We start from the raw sequence: 24,926 nt of genomic DNA on the forward strand, positions 1-24,926 counted from the left end.
AGGCAAGCATACTGGAGTAGGTAGTCATTTCCTTCTCCAGGAGATCTTCCCCACCCAGGGGTAGAACATGGGTTTCCTTCATTGCAGGTGGATTCTTTACCACCTAAGCCGCCAGGAAAGCCCCCAATATATGTTTATATGACTGATTTGCTTTGTTGTACAGCAGAAACCAAACAACACTATAAAGCAACTATATCCTAATAAAAAAGAAAATAAACTATATTTTCTTGGAAAAACAAATTGTTTATAAAGGGCCATTTCTGGTGAGCATCCTGAAGCAAAGATAGTCTGATCCAAGTGACTCCCTGTTCTCAAGGCCTAGAGCAGCACCTGTTGCACGTCTCAGAAGTAAGAAAGCTAGCTTACGTGTGCCCTAGCATGTTTGTATTCTTGAGAAAGTGGACATTTGTGTTGTTGGGTCTGTGATTTTCCATCTGGCTTTGACTTTTTGGTCTGCTGACTTCTTTGACTCCACCCTTGACTGGAAGGACTGCCTCATGGGACCTGCAGATCAGAATTATGCTAACTAGGCTGTTGAGTGCCAGTTTGCCTGCCTGTGACGCCTCACTGTAAAAATCCTGCCAGGCAAATTGTCCAACCCGGATCCCATTCAGTCCTTTGAGAACATGAAGATAAAACCAAAACCACCTTGGTAAGTTGCATTAAACACATTATTACATGGCTTAGAAGAAAGGTTTGGCCAAGAAAACCATTTGGTTTATTTAAAAGTTCCATTGTCTTATCATTGTGTGAGGATTTGAAACTGGCAGCTACTTGGTGCCTTAGATATTTTTGCTATGTTTTTGAAACAGGCTCAAAGTGTTCAAAGTAAGCCAAGTTCCTGAAATTGACTAACAAAATGTTTTTAAAAAGTAAATCTTTATGATGATTGTTTCTTATATTTAATTACCTTCCCTGAGACCCTCCTGGGTTTGTGTAAACGAATGGAAAAAAGAAATAGTGTGAAGCAATATTGGCCTGAATTTTTCAGACTTTCTGTAGGCAGGAGTGTCAGAGAGATTGGCAGGAATTTTGCTTCCACAAGAAATATAGGTTGGGCTCCAATGTTTATAGTTATCAGGGGAACTATTTTTTAAGATCAAATTTAGAGCAGTTTTTTCAAGAGAGAGGTTAAAGTAACTAACTGCGGCCCAAAATGTCTCAATAGGATATTTCTTCTCAAATATTTTCTACTTTCCCAAAGTTTTAATATAAGAAATTGCCCAGACCATCATGAGGTCTCATCTAAAATCTACATAAAATAAAATTTTTTCATTAACATAATTGGTATGAAAAAATCTTACTCAAAACAATTATGATTTGAGTAAGAAAATGTTGGGGTTCTTCAGTTCAGTTCAGTCGCTCAGTCACGTTCAACTCTTTGTGACCCCGTGGACTGCAGCACGCTAGGCCTCCTTGTCCATCGCCAACTCCCAGAGTTTACTCAGACTCATGGCCATTGAGTCGGTGATGCCATCCTTAATTTCTTATAATAATCCTGATATGAAGCAACATTTTAATTTATTTTTAATTGGAGTATAGCTGCTTTTTATTTTTTTGAGTATAATTGCTTTTGAAGCACTATTTAGATTTTACAGATAAGAAAACTGAAGGTGAGAAAACTTAAAATAGGTCCTTTCACCCAGATTGAATCTGTGCCTTAGACTATAAAGATCATCATGTGGTCTCCCCGACACCACAACCACTTCCCAATGCAGCTTCATGCCTCTGAGGTTCTCATACTAAAAGTGCTAATAGTATCAAAAGTAATGTTTTCTGGATCTGCTCTCATGAAAAAATGAATAACAAAGAATGGGTAGCACTTAGGTTATGCAATTTCTTCAAACTCTTAGAAATCTTTTGAAGTGACAGTGTTTTTCCTTGACATCTCATCTATAATGCTTATTTGCTTACCACATCCTTTTTTTCATAAACACTGGAAAGAGTACCTTGCTGATCTCACAGTTTAACTCACGATTTAACAGAGCATTTGGATACTTGTGAACATATCTCTGTAGCTTTGAGAACTTTGTAAATTAACTCACTGTTTCCTTTTAAATTTAATTAATTGCTCTCCAAAATTGTTCAAAAGTGGATGGAATGAAGTGAAAGACTTTTTTTTTCTAGTGCAGAGATAACTTGGAAGATAAGTAGCCAAATGGAAATAAAAATTTGAGCATTCACACTAGTTCCATTAATAGTCTTCTCCCATAATAGTTAACATCTGATAAAATGACTGGAAGGCACTACTGCTTTACAGAAAATAAACATCAGAATCTCAATGTTGAATGTCATTTCCTGTTTGTTGATGGTTTAAAAATGTATATGATTTGGCAGTAGTTACTTTTTATTGAGAATTGTCTAGGTTCTAAGGTCTTTGCTTAAGTTTCATTCACATGTTCTTCTTTAAGCCAAGGAACCACACTGCAGAGAAAGGATCTCTAACCACTGAAACGCAGATTGAGAATGGCTTGCCCAAGGTCCCATTACAGGTAGATGGCAGAACTGGGATTCCACTTTGACTTTGTTTCTAAAGAACCTCAAAGAAAGTGGGGAAGATTGTCTGATAGTACTCCAAAGAGGCATCATTAGGTTATAGGAAAACTGAGGCTAGAAGTTAAATGACATCTTCCAGTATGCTTCAGTTCAGTTCAGTCCAGTCTTGCAGTTGTGTCCGACTCTTTGCAACCCCATTGACATTAAAGCATGCCAGGCTTCCTGGTCCATCACTAACTCCCAGAGCTTGCTCAAACTCATGTCCATCAAGTCAGTGATGCCATCCAACCATCTCATCTTCTGTCGTCCCCTTCTCCCTCTGAAGTCAATCTTTCCCAGCATCAGGGTCTTTTCCAATGAGTCAGTTCTTTGCATCAGGTGGCCAAAGTATTGGAGCTTCAGCTTCAGCATCAGTCCTTCCAATGAATATTCTGGACTGATTTCCTTTAGGATTGACTGGTTTGATCTCCTTGCATTTCAAGGGACTCTCAAGAGTCTTTTCCAACATCACAGTTCAAAAGCATCTATTCTTCCACACTCCACTTTCTTTATGGTTCAACTCTCACATTCATACACAACTACTGGAGAAACCATAGCTTTGACTAGATGGACCTTTGTTGGCAAAGTAATGTCTCTGCTGTTTAATATACTGTCCAGTATCCTTAGTGTAATTAATTGGTGATATTTGCCTTTTAGCTAAGTGTTGTTTTCTTTAGATTGCTGGCTGTCAAACAGCTCTATATAAGTCTTGAACTCTGTGAGTCATCTTTAGGGGATTCTGGAGAGAAGTGAGAACTGTAGCTGACCTGAGAGGCTTTGCATCCACAGGAACTTATATGGGGGCTTTCCCAGTGGTTCAGCAGTAAAGAATCCACCTGCAAGGCAGGAGACACAGGAGATTCTGGTTTGAGCTCCAGGTTGGAAAGATGCTTTGGAGGAGGAAATGGCAACCTGCTCCAGTAATCTTGCCTGAAAAATCCCATGGACAGAGGAACCTGGCAGGCTACAGTCCATAGGGTCCACAAGCATCAGACTCAGCTGAGTGCCTGAGCAGCAGCAGCAGAGCTTAAGTGAGGCTGAACAGAGAAAGCCCTTAATCCAGTGCCTGACCACAGTTGACTGCACCATAGTTGAGTCAAGTATTTCATCACTTTTGGTAGCCCATCTAATGATTTAGAGTGCTGGGGCAGGGACAGTGACCAGAAAGATTCCACAAAAACAGAAGTTCATTTCTAGCCTGTTGCTTGCCTGACACAGAAGTCTTGAGGGGGATGAAGTAGCTGAAACCTTCTGGTTTAATAATTATTAGCGATTTAGAATGTTCTTATTATTCTCTATTCTGGGCCACTGACTTTAAATTTTAGTGATTTTTTTTTCTGTAAATTTCTGTTGAACACTTCAAGGGTCATATTCATTATTTCTCTCACAAAGTGCCTGAGGTTGAAGGTCTCTGGTTCTTTGCCCAGTTTCTGACACTCCAATAGAGTTCTTATATAAATCCAAGGGCCAGGGCTTGTATTTAGCTGGACTTCATCAGTAGGAGCATACCAGGTAAAATATTGAAGTCTTTCTCGACGAGTTGATAAGTAATTACTCTTCTGAGCCTGGGCTTCCCAGGTGGCACTAGCGATAAAGGACCCATCTACAAATATAGAAGATGTAAGAGAAGGGGATTTGACGGCTGGGTCGGGAAGATCCCCTGCAGGAGGGCATGGGAACCCAGTCTAGTATTCTTGCTTGCAGAATCCCATGGGCAGAGGAGCCTGGACTGAAGCAACTTAGCACACACGCACACACTTCTGAGCTTAGTGGATGCTCTTGATCCATCTCTGCCTTGTTCCCCATGGCCACTTCCCTTGGGGCACCTCAGAATACCTCATACTCTGACAACTAATGGGTTACTGCGTGGTCAGTGGTTGATTTAGGTTTTGTGGGACTTGAAGCTTGCTTGACTTGGGACCCCCACCTTGGGGTTTTTTTTTTTTTTTTGATGTGGACTTTTCTTAAAGTCTTTATTGAATTTGTTGCAATATTGCTTCTGTTTTATTTTATTTTATTTTTTTTTACTGCAAGATGTGAAATCTTAGCTTCCTGATCAGTGGTGGCATTTGTGCCCCTGTACTGGAAGGTAAAGTTTTAACTACTGGACCACCAGGGAAGTCCCAGGGCCCCCACTTTAATAAGAAGAGCACAATATTAGATACAAACACAAATAGATACACAGAATAAGAAAGCACAGCAAATTATAAATTTTGAACACCTGACAATGTAAACATCACAAAAATTCAGAAACATAAACAATACTTTTTATTAACTAGTTACCCTCATAATAAACTTTTCTTTCTACATATTTCTCTGGGTTGTGTTCTTTCTTTGATGTCTTTATAACATAATCTGTAAAAATAATTGAAAGATAATTCAGTTTTCCCATGTGATTGTATTTTATTTTTAATAACTTTTTTAAACATTTTAATAATTTAAAATACTTTTTTAAAAACTAATTTTACTAGGCATTAATGAAAATAGGAATATTCTCTTTACAGTTTTGCACATCTGTTGATGATAAAAATTTTCTAAAGTTTTGCCTCTGACACCATGTATTTCAAATCTTGCTTCTTCCATACCCTCTTCCTGGTGTTGGTGGCCTAGGACATATTTATGTTGCCCTATAACCTCATGCCTTGCACAATCATATCATGCTTCTTGATGAATGAATTGGCAGCATCATTTAAAATATTCCTAGTCTTGACACTGAAAGAATGACTCATGCTATGGTCTGAATGTTTGTGTCAACCACAGATTCATAATGTTGAAATCCTAGGACTCTAAGACAATGGATTAGTAAGTGGTGGCTTTGGGAGGTGGTTAGGTCATGAGGGTGGTCATAAATGGAATTAGTATCTTACATAAGGGCCCCACAGAGCTCCCTGGCCCCTTGTGAACCCACAGAACAAAGACACCAGTTCTGAACCAGAGTGCCTCACCAGAGTGCCACCATACTGGTGCCTTGATTTTGGGCTTTCCCACCTCCAGAACTGTGAAATAAGCTTCTGTTGTTTATAAGCCACCCTGTCTGTGGTGTTTTGTTATAGCAGCCTGAATGGACTGAGATAATTCATAAAGGATAAAACCTATAAACTGGAAACATTAAAATTAAAAACTTTTCTCATAAAAGCTCAAAAGAATGAAAAGACAAATTGCAAATGGAGAGAATATATTCAAAAATCACATATCTGACAAAGGATTAGTACCAAAACTATATAAAGAACTCTCAAAAATGCCACAGTAGAAAAAACAAGCGAACATTATAAAATGAACAGAAGATAGACAAAAACGTTTCACTGAAGAGGATATACAGATGGCAAATAAGCACATGGAAATGTGTTCGACATCATTAACCCTTCAGTTCAGTTCAGTTCCGCGTCCGACTCTTTGTGACCCCATGAATCACAGCACGCCAGGCCTCCCTGTCCATCACCAACTCCCGGAGTTCACTCAGACTCACATCCATCGAGTCCATGATGCCATCCAGCCATCTCATCCTCTGTCGTCCCCTTCTCCTCCTACCCCCAATCCCTCCCAGCATCAGAGTCTTTTCCAAAGAGTCAACTCTTTGCATGAGGTCGCCAAAGTACTGAAGCTTCAGCTTCAGCATCATTCCTTCCAAAGAAATCCCAAGGTTGATCTCCTTCAGAATGGACTGATTGGATCTCCTTGCAGTCCAAGGGACTCTCAAGAGTCTTCTCCAACACCACAGTTCAAAAGCATCAATTCTTTGGCGCTCAGCCTTCTTCACAGTCCAACTCTCACATCCATACATGACCACGGGAAAAACCATAGCCTTGACTAGATGGACCTTAGTCGGCAAAGTAATGTCTCTGCTTTTGAATATGCTATCTAGGTTGGTCATAACTTTTCTTCCAAGGAGTAAGCGTCTTAGGGACACACAAATTAAGATCACAGTGAGATGTCGCTTCACATCAGAAGGACTAAAATAAATTAAGAAAAGGGTAACTCCACATGCTGCCAAGGATGTGGAGAAACTGGACCACTCATACATTGCAGCTGGGAATGTTAAAGCCCAGAAACTCTGGAAAACACTTTGTTCATTTTTATTTTTTTTTAAGATGAACATGCAAATATCATATGACACAGCAATTGCATGTCTGGAAATGTATCCCAGAGAAATAAAAGCTTATGTTCATATAAAAACCTATACAAATGTTCATAGCAGCTGGAATCAGCCCAGAAGTCCTTCAACAGGTCAGTTATGGGCAAGCAACTATGGTACAGCCAAACCATGGAATATTACTCAGAAGTATGGATCCCCAAGGAACTGTGCTGAGTGAAAAAAGCCAATTCCAAGATGTTACATAATTCCATTTATATAACATCTGAAATGACAAAATTTTGGAGATGTAGGACAGATGAGTGATTGCTAGGGATTAGGGAGAGGGAAGGGGGAGGAGGGGAGCTGGGTATGGTTATAAAAGAACAACATGGGGTCCTTTGTGGCTTTGGAACTGTTCAGAACCTTAATTATGATAATATATTCATGAACACAAGCAGGCAATAGAATTGATAGAACTTAATACACACTCACATACACACATAAGGATGAACACAAGGAAAATCAGGAAATCTGAATATAAGTGGATTATATCAAAGTTGAAATCTGTTTGTGATATTATTGTTTTGCAAAATGTTATCATTGGGGAAATTGGGCAAAGTGTACAAGGGATCTTTGTACTATTTTTTAAAACTGCATGTGGATCTACAACTATCCTGATTAAAATGTCAATGAAAAGTAAATTTTAAAATACTCGAGAATTATTTCTATTCTATGACAGTTAACAATAGCTTAACTATACATGGAAGTGACTGCTAAGCTCAAATCAATGCATTTCTAACTCAATTTTTCTCTAGCCAGATCTCCAAATTCCCATGGCCATCCAATACCACTGAACACGGAGGAGACATCAGAGTGGAAATAGACAATGGTGTTAGCTGATTGGACTTGATTTAACTTATTTTTTTAAAATTTCCAAAAACTTACCACCATGTGACATCTCCAGAGGCTCCTCTTTGTCCCAGGCCTATATGAATGAGAGGTCCTGAGGTTTAATTAAACGCCTATAGTTTCCCCTTAAGTCTGGCCCTAAACCTGACTCAGCAGGGAGGGATCTCCATGACTGCGACTAGCCACCTCACCTCAGACTGCTGGTACATGGGCTGGGCTGACTACTAGAAATTTTGAAACAGGGCTGCTAATCTTTGCATTTTTAAAATGAAATATTTGTTTCTTTATTCTGAAGACATGAAAATTAAATAATTTGGTGAGGCGTGATGGAATACAAAGTGGTGTGAGAAGTTTACTGTGGGGCTTTTTGCTCTCATGTGGACTTGAGGACAAGGTGGGCTCATTTGAGAGCCCATTTCAAGAAATTTATTTATAGGAGAATTGAGAGTCCTAGCAAGGGGCCGCTTTTACCTTGGTGGGTCTGCTTTCTGAACTCCAAGGGCAATGGTGTGAAACAGAGCAGTGGGCCAGATCCTTCTGCACTCTTTCAGTGACTTCCTCCTCTTTCTGGAATCTATTCAGTTCAGCCACTCAGTTGTGTCCAACACTTTGCGACCCCAAGTACTGCAGCACTCCAGACTTCCCTGTCCATCACCACCTTCCAGAGCTTGCTCAAACTCATGTCCATCAAGTCAGTGATGCCATTCAACCATTTCATCCTCAGTTGTTCCCTTCTTCTCCTGCCTTCAATCTTTCCCAGCATCAGGGTCTTTTCCAATGAGTCAGTTCTTTGCATCAGGTGGCCAGAGTACTGGAGCTTCAGTTTCAGCATCAGTCCTTCCAATGAATATTCTGGACTGATTTCCTCTAGGATGGACTGCTTGGATCTCCTTGCAGTCCAAGGGATTCTCAAGTGTCTTCTCCAACACCTCAGTTTAAAAGCATCAATTCTTTGGTGCTCAGCTTTCTCTATGGTTTAACTCTCATGTCCATACACGACTACTGGAAAAACCATAGCTTTGACTAGACAGACCTTTGGTGGCAAAAGAATGTCTCTGTTTTTTAATATGCTATCTAGATTGGTCATAACTTTTCTTCCAAGGAGCAAGTATCTTTTAATTTCATGGCTGCAGTCACCATCTGCAGTGATTTTGCAGCCCAAGAAAATAAAATCTGTCACTGTTTCCATTTTTTCCTCATCTATTTGCCATGAAGTGATGGGACTGACCAGATGTCATGATCTTAGTTTTTCAAATGTTAAGTTTTAAGCCAGGTTTTTCACTTTCCCCTTTCACTTTCATCAAGAGGCTCTCCAGTTCCTCTTTACTTTCTGCCATAAGGGTGGTGTCATCTGCGTATCTGAGGTTTTTGATATTTCTTCCAGCAATCTTGATTCCAGCTTGTGCTTCATCCAGCCCAGCATTTCTCATGATGTACTCTGCATAGAAGTTAAATAAACAGGGTGACAATCTACAGCCTTGATGTACTCCTTTCCTGATTTGAAATCAGTTCATGGTTCCATGTGGAGAAGGCAATGGCACTCCACTCCAATATTCTTGCCTGGACAATCCCATGGGCTGAGGAGCCTGGTGGGCTTAGTGGGTCGCTAAGAATCAGACATGACTGAGCAACTTCACTTTCCCTTTTCATTTTCATGCATTGGAGAAGGAAATGGCAACCCACTCCAGTGTTCTTGCCTGGAGAATCCCAGGGATGGGGGAGCCTGGTGGGCTGTCATTTATGGGGTTGTATAGAGTCGGGCATGACTGAAGTGACTTGGCTGCAGCAGCAGCGTGGTTCCATGTCCTGTTCTAACTGTTGCTTCTAGACCTGCATACAGATTTCTCAGGAGGCAGATAAAAAGGGTGATTTATCTGACTGGTTGAGTGGGGAAAGGAAATCAGGTAGCACATTGAACTCGTGTCCTTCATGGCTCCTTCATCAGAGCTGCCTGCCCAGAGGTTTCCTCTACTCCTTGGAAAAGACTCGCTATGGCAGGACCTGGTGGGAGCGGGGCAGGCAGAGGTCCAGCTGCTCCACCCACCTCTCTCTGGGTCAGAAGGCCCAGCTGGGAGGGCCTAACCAGAAAGAGAAAAGAGCTTCTTTTGGCCCTGTGCACATGCCAAGGCTTTTAATCCTGAAGAATTAATGAATTTGAATTGTGGTGCTAGAGAAGACTCTTGAGAGTCCCTTGGACTGCAAGGAGATCAAAGCAGTCAATCCTAAAGGAAATCATCTCTGAGTATTCATTGGAAAGACTGATGTTGAAGCTGAAGCTCCAATGCTTTGGCCACCTGCTGCAAAGAGCTGACTCACTGGAAAAGATCCTGATGCTGGGAAAGATTGAAAACAAAAAGATAAGATGGTGGCAGAGGATGGGATGGTTAGATGTCAACAACGATTCAGTGGAGATGAATTTGAGCAAACTCTAGGAGATAGTGAAGGACAGGGAAGCCTGGCGTGCTGCAGTCTGTGGGGTCACAGAGAGTTGGACACACCTGAGCAACTGAACAACTAGGACAAAACTGATGCTTAGATTATGATTTGACTCTTTTGTATTTGTTAACTGGCCCAGAACATACAGGGTTGAGAAATGGGATGAAATGGATCTGTAAGCACTACACAAATGAAACTCACACTTACTCTATTTATGTTCCTAATGCATAGTCTCATGATACTTTGAGAGCAAACCAGAAGTGTTACCTGTTCTCAAGAGCCTGGCAGATGCATTTCGATTCACAGGGGTTATACTGCTAGTCTATGGAGAGAAAAATTCCTTAGTTCAGTACTGTACATTCCTCTACGATATTTTTTGAAGCAGCTGGACTCAAGCCCAGCAGTCTTGGGGGAATTTCTTGGCCACTGTGTCCCAGTCTCTCCCTTCCAAACATGTGACAGCCAAGGAGAATATTCCTTTTACGATCTTAAGTCAGCTTAGAGTAAAAACAGCTAGGCTATAAGAGAGGAGGCTTGGACAGGGCAAATAAATCATCCTTACAGAAGACAGCCAGGTTCCACCTCCCCATGCTCTGGTGGACCCCTGGCCATGTATCTAAACTGCAGGAGAGAGCAGATCAGCTGAGCACTGAGCAGAGACCTCAGATGACAACAAGGTGCTAGCCTTCCCTGACCTCTCTCTAACCCCACCCCAGATTCAGGTAGTAGGCAGTTAATACAGTCTTTCTTCTCCATTTTTCTCCTCCTACTATCAGTTGCTTTGGGAGAAGCATTTACAAATGCAGCTGGTAGCTTCATTTTGAGAATGAATTTCACCTTCTTAAGAATAAAATGATGTCTAAAGGTAGCTGCTGAGTCTTGCATGACCAGTTTCTTGTTGATACATTTTATTATTAAGTGAATGGCAGAAGGAAGGGTCCCCCAGCTTTGCATTTAAGTCTTCACTTCAGAAGACAAATTCTCCTGGTTGGTGCAGATGCTCTGGAGCAGGAGAAGAGCCACATTGCCAATGACCTATGAAGACATTGAACTGGTGTCTAGTTAGGAAGACTGGTCAGGTGAGCCCTGGTTCTGGGTCGGCTCCTGGCACTGCCCCTGACATACCAAAGTTTGGGTGGAATCTTCTTGGGCTGTGAAAGACTTGTCCCACTCTTTGCATTAGCAAACTGACCCTCTCAGAAGAGAAAATGAGATTTCAGGTTCATGATGTGATAAAAATAGCACTAGGCAGAACTCAGAGAGCCTAGTTTTAATTCTAACTTTGTCACTAGCTGAAGGGTTTTAGCTAAGTTAGTTTTCATCTGTGTCTCAGTTTCTTCATCCATATAATTAGCTATTGGAACAATTACATCTCTTTTTCCTTTCCAGCCTTCATTCTTTTTTTTTTTTTTTTCAGCCTTCATTCTTTAGAGTGTGAGTGTTCTAGCTTGTAAAGGGTAAGGAAACAAGATATATGCTAATCATTGAGACAGAAACTTGATATTATTTCCTCCTTTAATCTTCAGGAAAATCTTTCCAGTTTTACAATGAACTAATTGAGGCTTAGAGAATTTGAGCAACTCATATAATATATAACTGATGTGTTAGTGAGCAGTCTTTCTGTTACAGGTGATAGGAAATCCAAGTTAAGTTAGTTTAAGCAAAAAGAGACTGTATTGGCTCTTATAGTGAGAAGTTCCAAAGGCTTTTCACTACAAGCATGGACAGATTCAGGGGTTGGCAGATGTGACCATGAACTGAATTCTTTCCATCTGTCAGCTCCTTTTTCTTTGTGCTGGTTTCATTGTTAGGTTTCATGTGGTAACAAAATGGCTTCAACAGTTCCAGCCCTCACATCCAGTGCTCACAACTAAGGTGAATAATTACTCTGGTTTGTTTGGGATGGTCGGGTTGCCTGTATATTTTCAATTTTAAAGCCAGGAAAGTCCTAGGAAAATGTGACAAGTTGATTCTCTCATCAAGTCAGCTTTAAGTCCAGCAGGAAAGAGCATGTTTCTTTGAGTAGCTCCTGCAAACTGTTCTGACTTGCTTATGCCCAACTATTTCAGACCAGGGCTCATCCCTGAACCAGTGGCTATGGCCAAAGGGATGCAGATGTGCTGATTGACTTAGGCTCAGAGAAAGACCTGCCTGGACCACAATCACTGTGGTGGGATAAGAGAGGAGCTCTAAAAGGCAACAGGGACTGTGGTCAGAAAAGGGAGAGAAGGGGCCTGCAGAGGTGAATAGGAAGGATCCTTCTGCCGGTAAGTGGCAGGATCAAGTTTTAAGCCCCAGTTTTCCTATTCCATGTGCTGTGTTCTTCCCCCAGAACCACAAGGAGGTGGATGACGCCAAGAGATGTTGTGGCCCCTTGCCAGATGGGGTCAAGGAAGACTGCCCAGTAGAGTTAGAGAATGGTGATTCTGACGCAAAAACTTTGGGCGTTCTTGGCTCCATGGCCTTTGAATAGAGAACAGATCTGTTCCCTGGCCCCTACGCCATGGTAGGATTTATGGAGGTGGGAGGGCAGGATGGGTGGGAGGGCAGGATGTGTGGGAGGGTGCATAGCCGATTCTCGCTGTGTAAGCATGTTGGCCACAGAACGGAGTAGGACTGGATTCTGTGCATCTTGCCAGCATCTGAGAAGATCCTATTTGACACTAAGGGTATAACTAGTCCTAGTCCTTGTGGAAGGGAGCAGACATCTGCCTGGGAGATGGACACCCAGAGGAGCTTAGCAGATGCTTCTGTGCAGTACCAGTTCAGAGTGCCCTGGCTGCTAATCCAGCCTTTTGTTAAAGCTTCCAGCAGCACTCACTGGAGAGCTACTAGGCTAAAAGGAAAGATTATTTTTGGCTCTCATATTTCCTGTTTTAGGAGAAAATCATATTCCAGAAAGACTTACAAAGACTGAAAAACTGCTAACATAATGGCATTGAAGGCAGAAGAGAAATTTCACACTGAAAATTTTATTTCAAGTGAGAGAAAAAGTGTGAAAATTATTATAAGGGTGATGATAGAAACATGCTGTAATCAGGAGATAGAAATATGTTCTATTTAAGTAGGCCTAATGTCAGAGGTATATTGTATGTTTTAGGGCCAAGTTTATCTTCCTGAATATAGAAAATTGTTAGGAGTGTTACTAACAGGAAAGACTCGACAGCAAAATGATTGTTCAAAAATATCTTTGGTCTTGAACCTCTAGAAATCTAGATTAAATGGACTGTAATAAACTTCAGTGTACATCTCTTTTTACTTTTTTTTTTTTTTTTTTGCCTGCCCAGCATCTGTCCTTTCTTCTGATGATAGCACCTTGGTTTCATCTTAAAAAAGAATTAACCTTGATTTTCCCTATTCTAAACCCAAGTAGTTTTGGATGGATTGAATTCCAGGGTTAGGTATATGGTTAAAATCTGGGCAATGAATCACTGTGTTTAGTTCAAGCACAGTGATGTAACCCAGTGTGGCCAATGAAAATCACTGATTTTTGTTCAATTTAGGATTGGAAAATTGGTAGTATGTAAACCCATAGGTGCTAGTAGCCAACTTTGCCTGAGATCAAAGGCAACTTGGCAGAAAGTAAAGCCAAATACATTGAGACATGGAGCTTTGATGATATTATCTAAGTACTTGGATCTGGCAATGTGCAAGTCTTTTATTTAGGATTGTGTATAATGCTGAAGTCAAGCTACTGTTAGCTTTTTTGCTATTTGGTTTCAAATCAACAGCTGTTAATGAGTAAATCCCTAGGCAATGAGGGGCCCACTACTGGCAGGAAGAAATAAGTAAGGAGAGACTGGGGCAGGCTTACATGGGAGGAGCCAGGGAAGCCATAGGAATTCCTAAACTACCCCAGTCTTGGTAGTTAATGTGAGGTTAAGAAGGTCCTTTATTACATGAATGTTCTGGGTAATCCTTGAGCCATCAGGAAAAGACTATGCCATTCCATGATTTTCTGCTCTAAAAGATATGAAGCACATATTTAGTATTTTAATTTTTTAAAATGAGTTTTTGTTGTAAAAAGGATACACTTCACTAACTGGAAGATCTCTCTACCACAGTGGATTTCCTGGAAAAAATGGATAGCCTAGGAATGCTTTTATTTTGACTTAGAAGTAATGGTGTCTGATACCTTTCACAGTTTATCCCTAAGTGAGACAGGCAGTGTATGTTTCTTAACTTTCCTTTCTTTCAGTTTAGCCATAGAAAGGTTTTTCTGCTTGTGGTAAGGGACCAAGGGACATAGAGGCCTGATGATGAAGCCTGAGGAGGTCAGTCTCAAGGAGAGGCAACCGACATATCTGCTCTTGGAGCATTTGTTGTAGGAGAAATATTTTGTGTGATAAGGCGATGCTCTTTGGGGTCACTTTAACTCAAAGAATCTAAAGTTGCCTGCTTGGTTTAGAAGCTTTTTTCTTTTAAATGGCCATTAATTTTGAGTAGTATCCCATTGAATAACTCTATTCCCTTAAGTTCAGTTTTTTAGAAGGCATACGACACTCCTGGCAGCCTTTCACAAGTCATGTCAGCCTTAGATAATGGTTTATTTTTACAAGAATCCTGGAGTTATCCTCGGTTGTGGTGCAGAGAGCTGTCCACCTTCAAAACTGTTCCCCTTCTGTGGTGTGGAGGTTTTGTCCTGGGAACTAATGGTCTAAGTAGGAACCATATTTCCTAGCCCCTCTTGCATCTAGAAATGACCATGTGATTGATGTTCATCAGTGGAATGTGAACAAAAGCGACATGTATTGATTCTGAGCCAGGGTTTTAGGAAGTGAGTGTGCTTTTCCCATGATTGGTTTTCCAGTTGGTTACAGAGGACTCTAGTGGAGCTGCAAGACTGAATGCACCTGGATCTGGAGTTTTGCTACTTAGAGAAGAGATACCCACTAACCAGTAACACCTTCATCAGATTTTAGTTATATGGATAAGAGATAGCATTAGGTCATTTATAGATGTAGTGTTAAACAACACTGGCTTGCATAGTTAATTTTTCCCCCCATTCTTTTTTATTCTTTGTATTGTCATTCTATTACATTAGATTTTAATACTTCTCTGTATCAATCTTGCATTTTATTTTTTAAAAAATTTTCTTTAAAAAATTAATTAATTTATTTTAATTGGAGGTTAATTACTTTAAAATGTTGTAGTGGTTTTTGCCATACATTGACATGAATCAGCCATGGGTGTACATGTATTCCCCATCCTGAACCCACCTCCCACCTTCCTCCCCATCCCATCCCTTACAGTCATCTCAGTGCACCAGCCTTGAGCACCCTGTCTCATGCATCGAACCTGGACTGGTGATCTGTTTCACATATGCTAATATACGTTTCAATGCCATTCTCTCAAATCATCCCACCCTTGCCTTCTCCCACACAGTCCAAAAACTCTTCTATACATCTGTGTCTCTTTTGCTGTCTCGCATATAGGGTCATTGTTACCATCTTTCTAAATTCCATATATATGCATTAGTATACTGTATTGATGTTTTTCCTTCTGGCTTACTTCACTCTGTATAATAGGCTCCAGTTTCATCCACCTCATTAGAACTGATTCAAATGTATTCTTTTTAATGGCTGAGTAATATTCCATTGTGTATATGTACCACAGCTTTCTTATCCATTCGTCTACTGATGGACATCTAGGTTGCTCCCATGTCCTGACAATTGTAAACAGTGCTGCAATGAACATTGGGGTACATGTGTCTCTTTCAATTCTGGTTTCCTCGGTGTGTATGCCCAGCAGTGGGATTACTGGGTCATAAGGCAGTTCTATTTTCAGTTTTTTAAGGAATCTCCACACTGTTCAGCAGTGGCTGTGCTAGTTTGCATTCCCACCAACAGTGTAAGAGGGTTCCCTTTTCTCTGCACCCTCTCCAGCATTTGTTGTTTGTAGACTTCTTGATAGCAGCCATTCTGACTGGCATGAAATGGTACCTCATTGTGGTTTTGATTTGCATTTCTCTGATAATGAGTGATGTTGAGCATCTTTTCATGTGTTTGTTAGCCATCTGTATGTCTTCTTTGGAGAAATGTCTATTTAGTTCTTAGGCCCATTTTTTAATTTGGTCATTTATTTTTCTGGAATTGAGCTGCTTATATATTTTTGAGATTAATTCTTTGTCAGTTGATTCATTTGCTATAATTTTCTCCCATTCTGAAGGCTGTCTTTTCACCTTGCTTATAGTTTCCTTTGCTGTGCAAAGCTTTTAAGTTTAATTAACTCTCATTTGTTAATTTTTGCTTTTATTTCCATTACTCTGGGAGGTGGGTCATAGAAGATCCTGCTGAGATTTATGTCAGAGAGTGTTTTGCCTACGTTTTTCTCTAGGAGTTTTGTGGTTACTGGTCTTACATTTAGATCTTTAATCCATTTGAGTTTATTTTTGTGTATAGTGTTGGAAAGTGTTCTAGTTTAATTCTTTTACAAGTGGTTGACCAGTTTTCCCAGCACCACTTGTTAAAGAAATTGTCTTTTCAATTGTGTATTCTTGCCTCCTTTGTCAAAGATAAGGTGTCCATAGGTGTGTGGATTTATCTCTGGGCTTTCTATTTTGTTCCATTGATCTATATTTCTGTCTTTGTGTCTTGATGACTGTAGTTTTATAATATAGTCTGAAGTCAAGCAGGTTGATTCCTCCAGTTCCATTCTTGTTTCTCAAGATTGCTTTGGCTATTTGATTTTTTTTTTTGTATTTCCATACAACTTTTGAAATTATTTGTTCTAGTTCCCTGAAAAAATACCGTTGGTAGCTTGATAGGGATTGCATTGAATCTATAGATTGCTTTGGGTAGTATCCTCATTTTCACTATATTGATTCTTCCAGTCCATGAACATGGTCTATTTCTCCATTTATTTGTGTCATCTTTGATTTCTTTAATTAGTGTTTTATAGTTTTCTATATATAGGTTTTTTGTGTCTTTAGGTAGATTTGTTCCTATGTATTTTATTCTTTTCGTTGCAATGGTGAATGAATTGTTTCCTTAATTTCTTTCTGTTTCCTCATTGTTAGTGTACAGGAATGCAAAGGATTTCTGTGTGTTAATTTTATATCCTTCAACTTTACTATATTCATTAATTAGCTCTAGTAATTTTCTGGTGGAGTCTTTAGGGTTTTCTATGTAGAAGATCATGTCATCTGCAAACAGTGAGAGTTTTACTTCTTCTTTCCAATCTGGATTCCTTTTATTTATTTTTCTTCTCTGATTGTTATGGCTAAAACATCCAAAACTATGTTGAATAGTAGTGGTGAGAGTGGGCACCCTTGTCTTGTTCCTGATTTTAGGGGAAATGCTTTCAATTTTTCACCACTGAGGATAATATTTGCTGTGGGTTTATCATATATGGCTTTTATTATGTTGAGGTATGTCCCTTTTACTCCTGCTTTCTGGAGGGTTTTTATCATAAATGGATGTTGAAATTTGTCAAAGGCTTTCTCTTCATCTATTGAGATAATCATATGGTTTTTATCTTTCCATTTGTTAATGTGCTGTATCACATTGATTCATTTGCAAATATTGAAGAATCCTTGCATCCCTGGGATAAAGCCCACTTGGTCATGGTGTATGATCTTTTTAATATGTTGTTGGATTTTCTTTGCTAGAATTTTGTTCAGGAGTTTTGCATCTGTGTTCATCAGTGATATTGGCCTGTAGTTTCCTTTTGTGTGGCATCTTTGTTAGGTTTTGGTATTAGGGTGATGGAGGCCTCATAGAATGAGTTTGGAAGTTTACTTTCCTCTGCAATTTTCTGGAAGAGTTTGAGTAGGATAGGTGTTAGCTCTTTAAATTTTTTGTAGAATTCAGCTGTGAAGCCATCTGGACCTGGGCTTTTGTTTGCTGGAAGATTTCTGATTACAGTTTTGATTTCTGTGCTTGTGATGGGAGTGTTAAGGTTTTCTGTTTCTTCCTGGTTCAGCTTTAGAAAGTTGTACTTTTCTAAGAATTTGTCCATTCCTTCCAAGTTGTCCATTTTATTAGCACATAGTTGCTGATGGTAGTCTCTTGTGAGCCTTTGTATTTCTGTGTTGTCTGTTGTGATTTCTCCATTTTCATTTCTAATTTTGTTGATTTGATTCTTCTCCCTTTTTTTCTTGATGAGTCTAGTTAATGGCTTGTCTATTTTATTTATCTTCTCAAAGAACCAGCTTTTAGCTTTGTTGATTTTTGCTATGGCTCCTTTGTTTCTTTTTCATTTATTTCTGCCCTAATTTTTATGATTTCTTTCCTTCTACTAACCCTGGGGTTCTTCATTTCTTCTTTTTCTAGTTGCTTTAGGTGTAGAGTTGGGTTATTTATTTTATTTCTCTCTCTTTTTTTTTTTTTTTGAGGTAAGCTTGTATTTCTATGAAACTTCCCCTTAGCACTGCTTTTACTGAATCCCATAGTTTGAGGTTGTTGTGTTTTCATTTTCATTCATTTCTATGCATATTTTGATTTCTTCTGTGATTTGTTGTTTATTCAGAAGCGTGTTTAGCCTCCATGCGTTTGTATTTTTAATAGTTTTCTTCCTGGAGCTGACATCTAAAAAACAGTGGTTTGATGCCACAAAGAAGGTGGCAATGCCTTAACCGCATGAATGTTGTCAGGCCAGAGAGCCTCTTCCTTCCTTGTCAAGGGGAGTGCTAATCTTCTCTCCTTTTATACAACACATCAATCTTGTATTTTAACAAAAAAGATAACAAGTCCTGGGTTTCAAGTATTCTGGTAGCAACATTTATTTATATATAATTTAAAAATATTGATTTATTTTTATTGTACTTAACAGTCATCTTTTATTTATGGCAAGTGAAGCTAGTTTTCTAACTATGATAAGAAAATAATGTCTTTAAAATATATGTACTTTAAGAGGGAAAGTACTTGATTTAAAAATATAATAAGTAAATAATAGTAAAATTGCTAGTTAAGGTGAATGTATTGCTATAGAAATTCATTGAGAAATAATTATTGTAGAATACTGCCATATTCTTCTTTCTAAATATTATGGTGTTAGGAACAAGATTGATATTGCTCTAACTTTTCATACCCAAACAATAGGCAATATAATCACTGCAAGATAGTCAAATTACCTAAAGATGATGCATTCTACTCACAAAAATTCTATTTAGATCCTTGGAGTAAAATCTCATTTTTTTTCCCCCCAGGCTATCCTCAATTTGATAAAATACTTTAAAGGTTTTTTGAGACATTATTCATATACCATACAATTTATTTATTTAAATGCTTTATTAAAGTATATTCACAGAGCTGTGCAACCATTATCATAATATATCTTACAAAATTTTCATCACTCTTTGCAAAAAATTTATACTTATTAGTAGGCACTTCTGATTTCTCCCCAAACCTCATGTCTCAGGCACCAGGCCAGCACCCATTTCTTCTCTGTTAGTTTAGACTAACTTATTCTGGACATTTTGTATATATGGACGCATACAGTGTGCAGTCTTTTGTGACTGGCTTCTTTCACTTAGCATAATGTTTTCAAGGTGCATCCTTGTTGTAGCAAGTATTGGTACTTTATTCCTTTTATTGCCAAATAATATCTCAGGTGGCGCTAGTGGTAAGAATCCACCTGCCAGTGCAGGAAATGAAAGAGACACAGGTTTGATCCCTGGGTTGGGAAAAGCCCCTGGAGTAGGAAATGACACCAGTATTCTTGCCTGGAAAATTCCATGGACAGAAGAGCCTAGTGGGCTATAGTCCATTGGGCCTGGGAAGATTTGGACATGACTGAGCACACACACACACACACACACACACACACACACACACACACACACACACACACATTATTCTATTGTATAGATACATCCCATTTTATTTATCCATTCATCATTTGATGGACATTTGGGCTGTTTCCACTTTGTAGCTATTATGAATAATGCTGCTCTGAATATTTGTGTATTTTTGTGTGGGCATATGTATTCATTTCTCTTGATAAATATCTAGCTGTGAAATTCCTGGATCATATGGTAATTCTGCGTTTGGTTCTTTGGGGAACTGCCAAATTGTATTCCAAAATGGCTACACTATTTTTGCTTTTCTACCAATAGTGTTTGAGAGTTCCAATTTCTCTACATCTTCACCGACACTAGTGACCGACACTTTGATCACAGCAATTCTAGCTGGATGTGAAATGATATCTCATTGCAGTGCTGATTTTTATTTTTGTGTGCTTACTGGCCATTCAGATTTCTTCTCTAGAGAAATCACTGGTCTGATCATTTGCTCATTTTTAAATGGGTTATTTATCATTATGTTACTGAATTTCAAGAGTCCTTTATATATTCTAGATATGAGTCCTTCATCAGATCTATGACTTAAAAATATTTTCTCTCATTTTGAGGACTGTCTTTTTGCTTTCCTGGTACTATATATATTTTTTTCAGGATTCCATGAAATAGCTTTCACAACCTCAGAATTCCATTTATCCATCCATTTCATTATACAACTCATAGAGGTAAGACCCAAATCTTGATTGATTTACTTTCTCAGGTTATGAGCAGAAGAATTTTCTGTGGTGTGAACCAAAATTAATTGAAGACCTAGTAGGAAATATGTTTTTTTCACTGGCTAACAAATTTATTCTTATTTAATAGGGTCTTATGTGTTGGTTTATTGATTATACCAAAGCCTTTGACTGTGTCACAATAAACTGGGGAAAATTCTGAAAGAGATGGGAATACCAGACCACCTGACCTGCCTCTTGAGAAACCTGTATGCAGGTCAGGAAGCAACAGTTAGAACTGGACATGGAACAACACACTGGTTCCAAATAGGAAAAAGAGTACATCAAGACCGTATATTGTCACCCTGCTTATTTAACTTATATGCAGAGTACATCATGAGAAAAGCTGGGCTAGAGGAAGAATAAGCTGGAATCAAGATTGCTGGGAGAAATATAAATAACCTCAGCTATGCAGATGACACCACCCTTATGGCAGAAAGTGAAGAACTACAGAGCCTCTTGATGAAAGTGAAAGATGAGAGCGAAAAAGTTGGCTTAAAGCTCCACATTCAGAAAACTAAGATCATGGCATCTGGTCCCATCACTTCATGACAAATAGATGGGGAAACAGTGGAAAGAGTGGCTGACTATTTTTCTGGGCTCTAAAATTACTGCAGATGGCGATTGCAGCCATGAAATTAAAATACACTTACTCCTTGGAAGGAAAGTTATGACCAACCTAGACAGCATATTAAAAAGCAGACACATTACTTTGTCAACAAAGGTCCATCTAGGCAAGGTTATGGTTTTTCCAGTGGTCATGTATGGATGTGAGAGATAGACTGTGAAGAAAGCTGAGCACCGAAGAATTGATGCGTTTGAACTGTGGTGTTGGAGAAGACTCTTGAGAGTCCCTTGGACTGCAAGGAGATAAAACCAGTCCATTCTAAAGGAGATCAGTCCTGGGTGTTCTTTGGAAGGACTGATGTTGAAGCTGAAACTCCAATACTTTGGCCACTTGATGCAAAGAGCTGACTCATTTGAAAAGACCCTGATGCTGGGAAAGATTGAGGGCAGGAGGAGGGGATGACAGAGGATGAGATGGTTGGATGGCATCACCGACTCAATGGACATGGGTTTGGGTGGACTCTGGGAGTTGGTGATGGACAGGGAGGCCTGGCGTGCTGTGGTTCATGGGGTCGCAAAGAGCTGGACATGACTGAGCGACTGAACTGAGCTCAACTGAACTATGTTTTGAGGCATGGGACCATGCCTGATGATTCTCCTTAAAAGAGAATTTGATGGACACCTTATCTTTGACAAAGGAGGCAAGAATATACAATGGAGTAAAGACAATCTCTTTAACAAGTGGTGCTGGGAAAACTGGTCAACCACTTGTAAAAGAAAGAAACTAGATCACTTTCTAACACCGCACACAAAAATAAACTCAAAATGGATTAAAGATCTAAATGTAAGACCAGAAACTATAAAACTCCTAGAGGAGAACATAGGCAAAACACTCTCAGACATAAATCACAGCAGGATCCTCTATGATCCACCTCCCAGAATACTGGAAATAAAAGCAAAAATAAACAAATTGGATCTAATTAAAATTAAAAGCTTCTGCACAACAAAGGAAAATATAAGCAAGGTGAAAAGACAGCCTTCTGAATGGGAGAAAATAATAGCAAATGAAGCAACTGACAAACAACTAATTTCAAAAATATACAAGCAACTTATGCAGCTCAATTCCAGAAGAATAAACGACCCAATCAAAAAATGGGCCAAAGAACTAAATAGACATTTCTCCAAAGAAGACATATGGATGGCTAACAAACACATGAAAAGATGCTCAACATCACTCATTATTAGAGAAATGCAAATCAAAACCACAATGAGGTACCACTTCACACCAGTTAGAATGGCTGCGATCCAGAAATCTGCAAGCAATAAATGCTGGAGAGGGTGTGGAGAAAAGGAACCCTCCTACACTGTTGGTGGGAATGCAAACTAGTACAGCCACTATGGAGAACAGTGTGGAGATTCCTTAAAAAATTGCAAATAGAACTACCTTATGACCCAGCAATCCCACTGCTGGGCATACACACCGAGGAAACCAGAATTGAAAGAGACACATGTACCCCAATGTTCATCGCAGCACTGTTTATAATAGCCAGGACATGGAAACAACCTAGATGTCCATCAGCAGATGAATGGATAAGAAAGCTGTGGTACATATACACAATGGAGTATTACTCAGCCATTAAAAAAGAATACATTTGAATCAGTTCTGATGAGATGGATGAAACTGGAGCCGATTATACAGAGTGAAGTAAGCCAGAAAGAAAAACACCAATACAGTATACTAACACATATATATGGAATTTAGAAAGATGGCAATGACGACCCTGTATGCAAGACAGCAAAAAAGACACAGATGTGTATGACAGACTTTTGAACTCAGAGGGAGAGGGCGAGGGTGGGATGATTTGGGAGAATGGCATTGTAACATGTATACTATCACGTAAGAATCGAATCGCCAGTCTATGTCCGATGCAGGATACAGCATGCTTGGGGCTGGTGCACGGTGATGACCCAGAGATATGTTATGGGGAGGGAGGTGGGAGGGGGGTTCATGTTTGGGAACGCATGTACACAAGTGGTGGATTCATGTCAATGTATGGCAAAACCAATACAGTATTGTAAAGTAAAATAAAGTAAAAAAAAAAAAAAAAAAAGAAGGTGGCTTTGGAAAACAGGTCGAGAAATCCATATCCTTTTTTTTTTCCCTTCCTTTTTTTTTTTAAATTTATTTTTTTTAATTTTAAAATCTTTAATTCTTACATGCATTCCCAAACATGAACCCCCCCCCACCTCCCTCCCCAAAACATCTCTCTGGGTCATCCCCATGCACCAGCCCCAAGCATGCTGCATCCTGCGTCAGACATAGACTGGCGATCCATATCCTTTTAAATAGTGACTTCAATACTGCTTCTGTTTCAATGATAGATTTATACGCTTTCAGAAAAGAATTTTATTTAAGATGATATATTCACTTTCCATTCCACACACACACACACACACACACACACACACACACATATCACTCCTTTCATGCTAAAACAGCAACAACAACAATAAAAATCCCAATACTAACTTTCCCTGTTTGCTTTGGAAAAGTCTGGATATTTCAGAATACTCTGAGTTACACTGCACCAGAGTGTACTCAACTGGTAGGTGGACATAGATATCTTATGATTAGTTTGTTCAGTCAGTGAGAGAACCAAGGTGGGTGACTACACTTAATTAGCTTTGCCTCTTTTTTGACTTGCAATCTGTGCCTTGGATTATAGCTGATTTGAATTTCTTCTTTTATATTAATATCATGGATATAACAATACATCATAATGTTTTAAGGGAGATTAATTATATTAATGTATATGCCTTGTTCAGTGCCTGGCTTAGAGTAGGTGCTGAGTGAAGATTTATTAACTTCTTTTTTTTTTTCTTAATTTGGGCTACAGAAGCTCAAGTCTTAAGAGTGTGTCTAGATTAACTCCATGGAGGAAACAGCTTATACAAAATGCCTTGTGGATCAGGCATCTGCATATGTAACAAGAGAACACACTGCAAGCATATTTCTCCTTAAAGATTGGATGGGAGGGGGGAGGAAGCAATAAGTTATCAGGTATATGGCATGCTTAGAAAGGCCAGACTCTGACTCAGAGGCCGCAGTTTGCCTGGCGCCCCTTGGGTGGCCAGTGGAAACACACGCAGATCAGAGGACTGGCTCTGGCCCCTGGCTCCATGTGCGATCTCTCCAGGAACATCTGCTTTATGAAAAGAAGCAGATCAAATGGCTCAAGAAAAGATCAGGGTCAGAAGGGAAAAATGAAGTCTCTTAAGCCCTAGGCTTAAATTCATTTCCCCCCAAAAGGCATGTGGTGTACTTACTAGCATTTTTTAGTGGAATGTAATTCTTTGACATTGGTGTGATTGTCTGGGATGTGCTTCAAGATGGGGTGTATAACTTGAAAGAGTCTTCAGATCAGCCTGAGTGGGTGGGGGTGGGGTTGTCACCTTTTTCTTTATGGTTCATGATTTTGTTTCAGCTCTGGGTGATCCTCTTTGATAAGAACTTCTCATTCGCGGACATTCAGACAGACCATGTGGCATAAAATGAAGCTTAAGGAATTCAACGGCACACATTTTTGGAACATCTAGTTGCTGGAAAGCTGTGTGTAAGGTTCCATGGAGATTACAGATTGATAGGTATATGAAAAGTTAGTTGCTTAGTTGCATTTGACTCTTTGTGACTCCATGGACTGTAGCCTGCCAGGCTGCTTTCTCCATGGGATCCTCCAGTCAAGAATCCTGGAGTGGGTTGCCATTCCCTTCTTCAGGGGATCTTCCCAACCCAGGGATCGAACCCAGTCTCCTGCATTGCAGGTGGACTCTTTACCGTCTGAGCCACCAGGGATAGGTATGTGATGCAATCTCTTTTTCAAGAAGCTGGCATTGA

The 24,926-nt window shown here is 39.6% G+C and overlaps 1 long non-coding RNA gene and 1 other non-coding gene across 2 annotated transcripts in view; one reads left to right on the forward strand and one right to left on the reverse strand.

Annotated features, from left to right (window-relative positions):
- Positions 1-566: 566 nt before the first annotated feature.
- The window catches only part of LOC114112899 (uncharacterized), a 78,911-nt gene continuing 54,551 nt past the window's right edge, over positions 567-24,926 (forward strand). Inside the window, exon 1 of the long non-coding RNA XR_003588038.3 lies at positions 567-652. This is a non-coding gene — a long non-coding RNA (uncharacterized LOC114112899). The remainder of the gene's footprint in view (positions 653-24,926) is intronic.
- LOC114113425 (U6atac minor spliceosomal RNA) lies at positions 18,483-18,608 on the reverse strand. Its single transcript, XR_003588460.1, has one exon. It is a non-coding gene; the product is annotated as a U6atac minor spliceosomal RNA (small nuclear RNA).

This window comes from Ovis aries, chromosome 2 (genome assembly GCF_016772045.2).
Source record: "Ovis aries strain OAR_USU_Benz2616 breed Rambouillet chromosome 2, ARS-UI_Ramb_v3.0, whole genome shotgun sequence".
Classification (NCBI taxonomy): domain Eukaryota; kingdom Metazoa; phylum Chordata; class Mammalia; order Artiodactyla; family Bovidae; genus Ovis; species Ovis aries.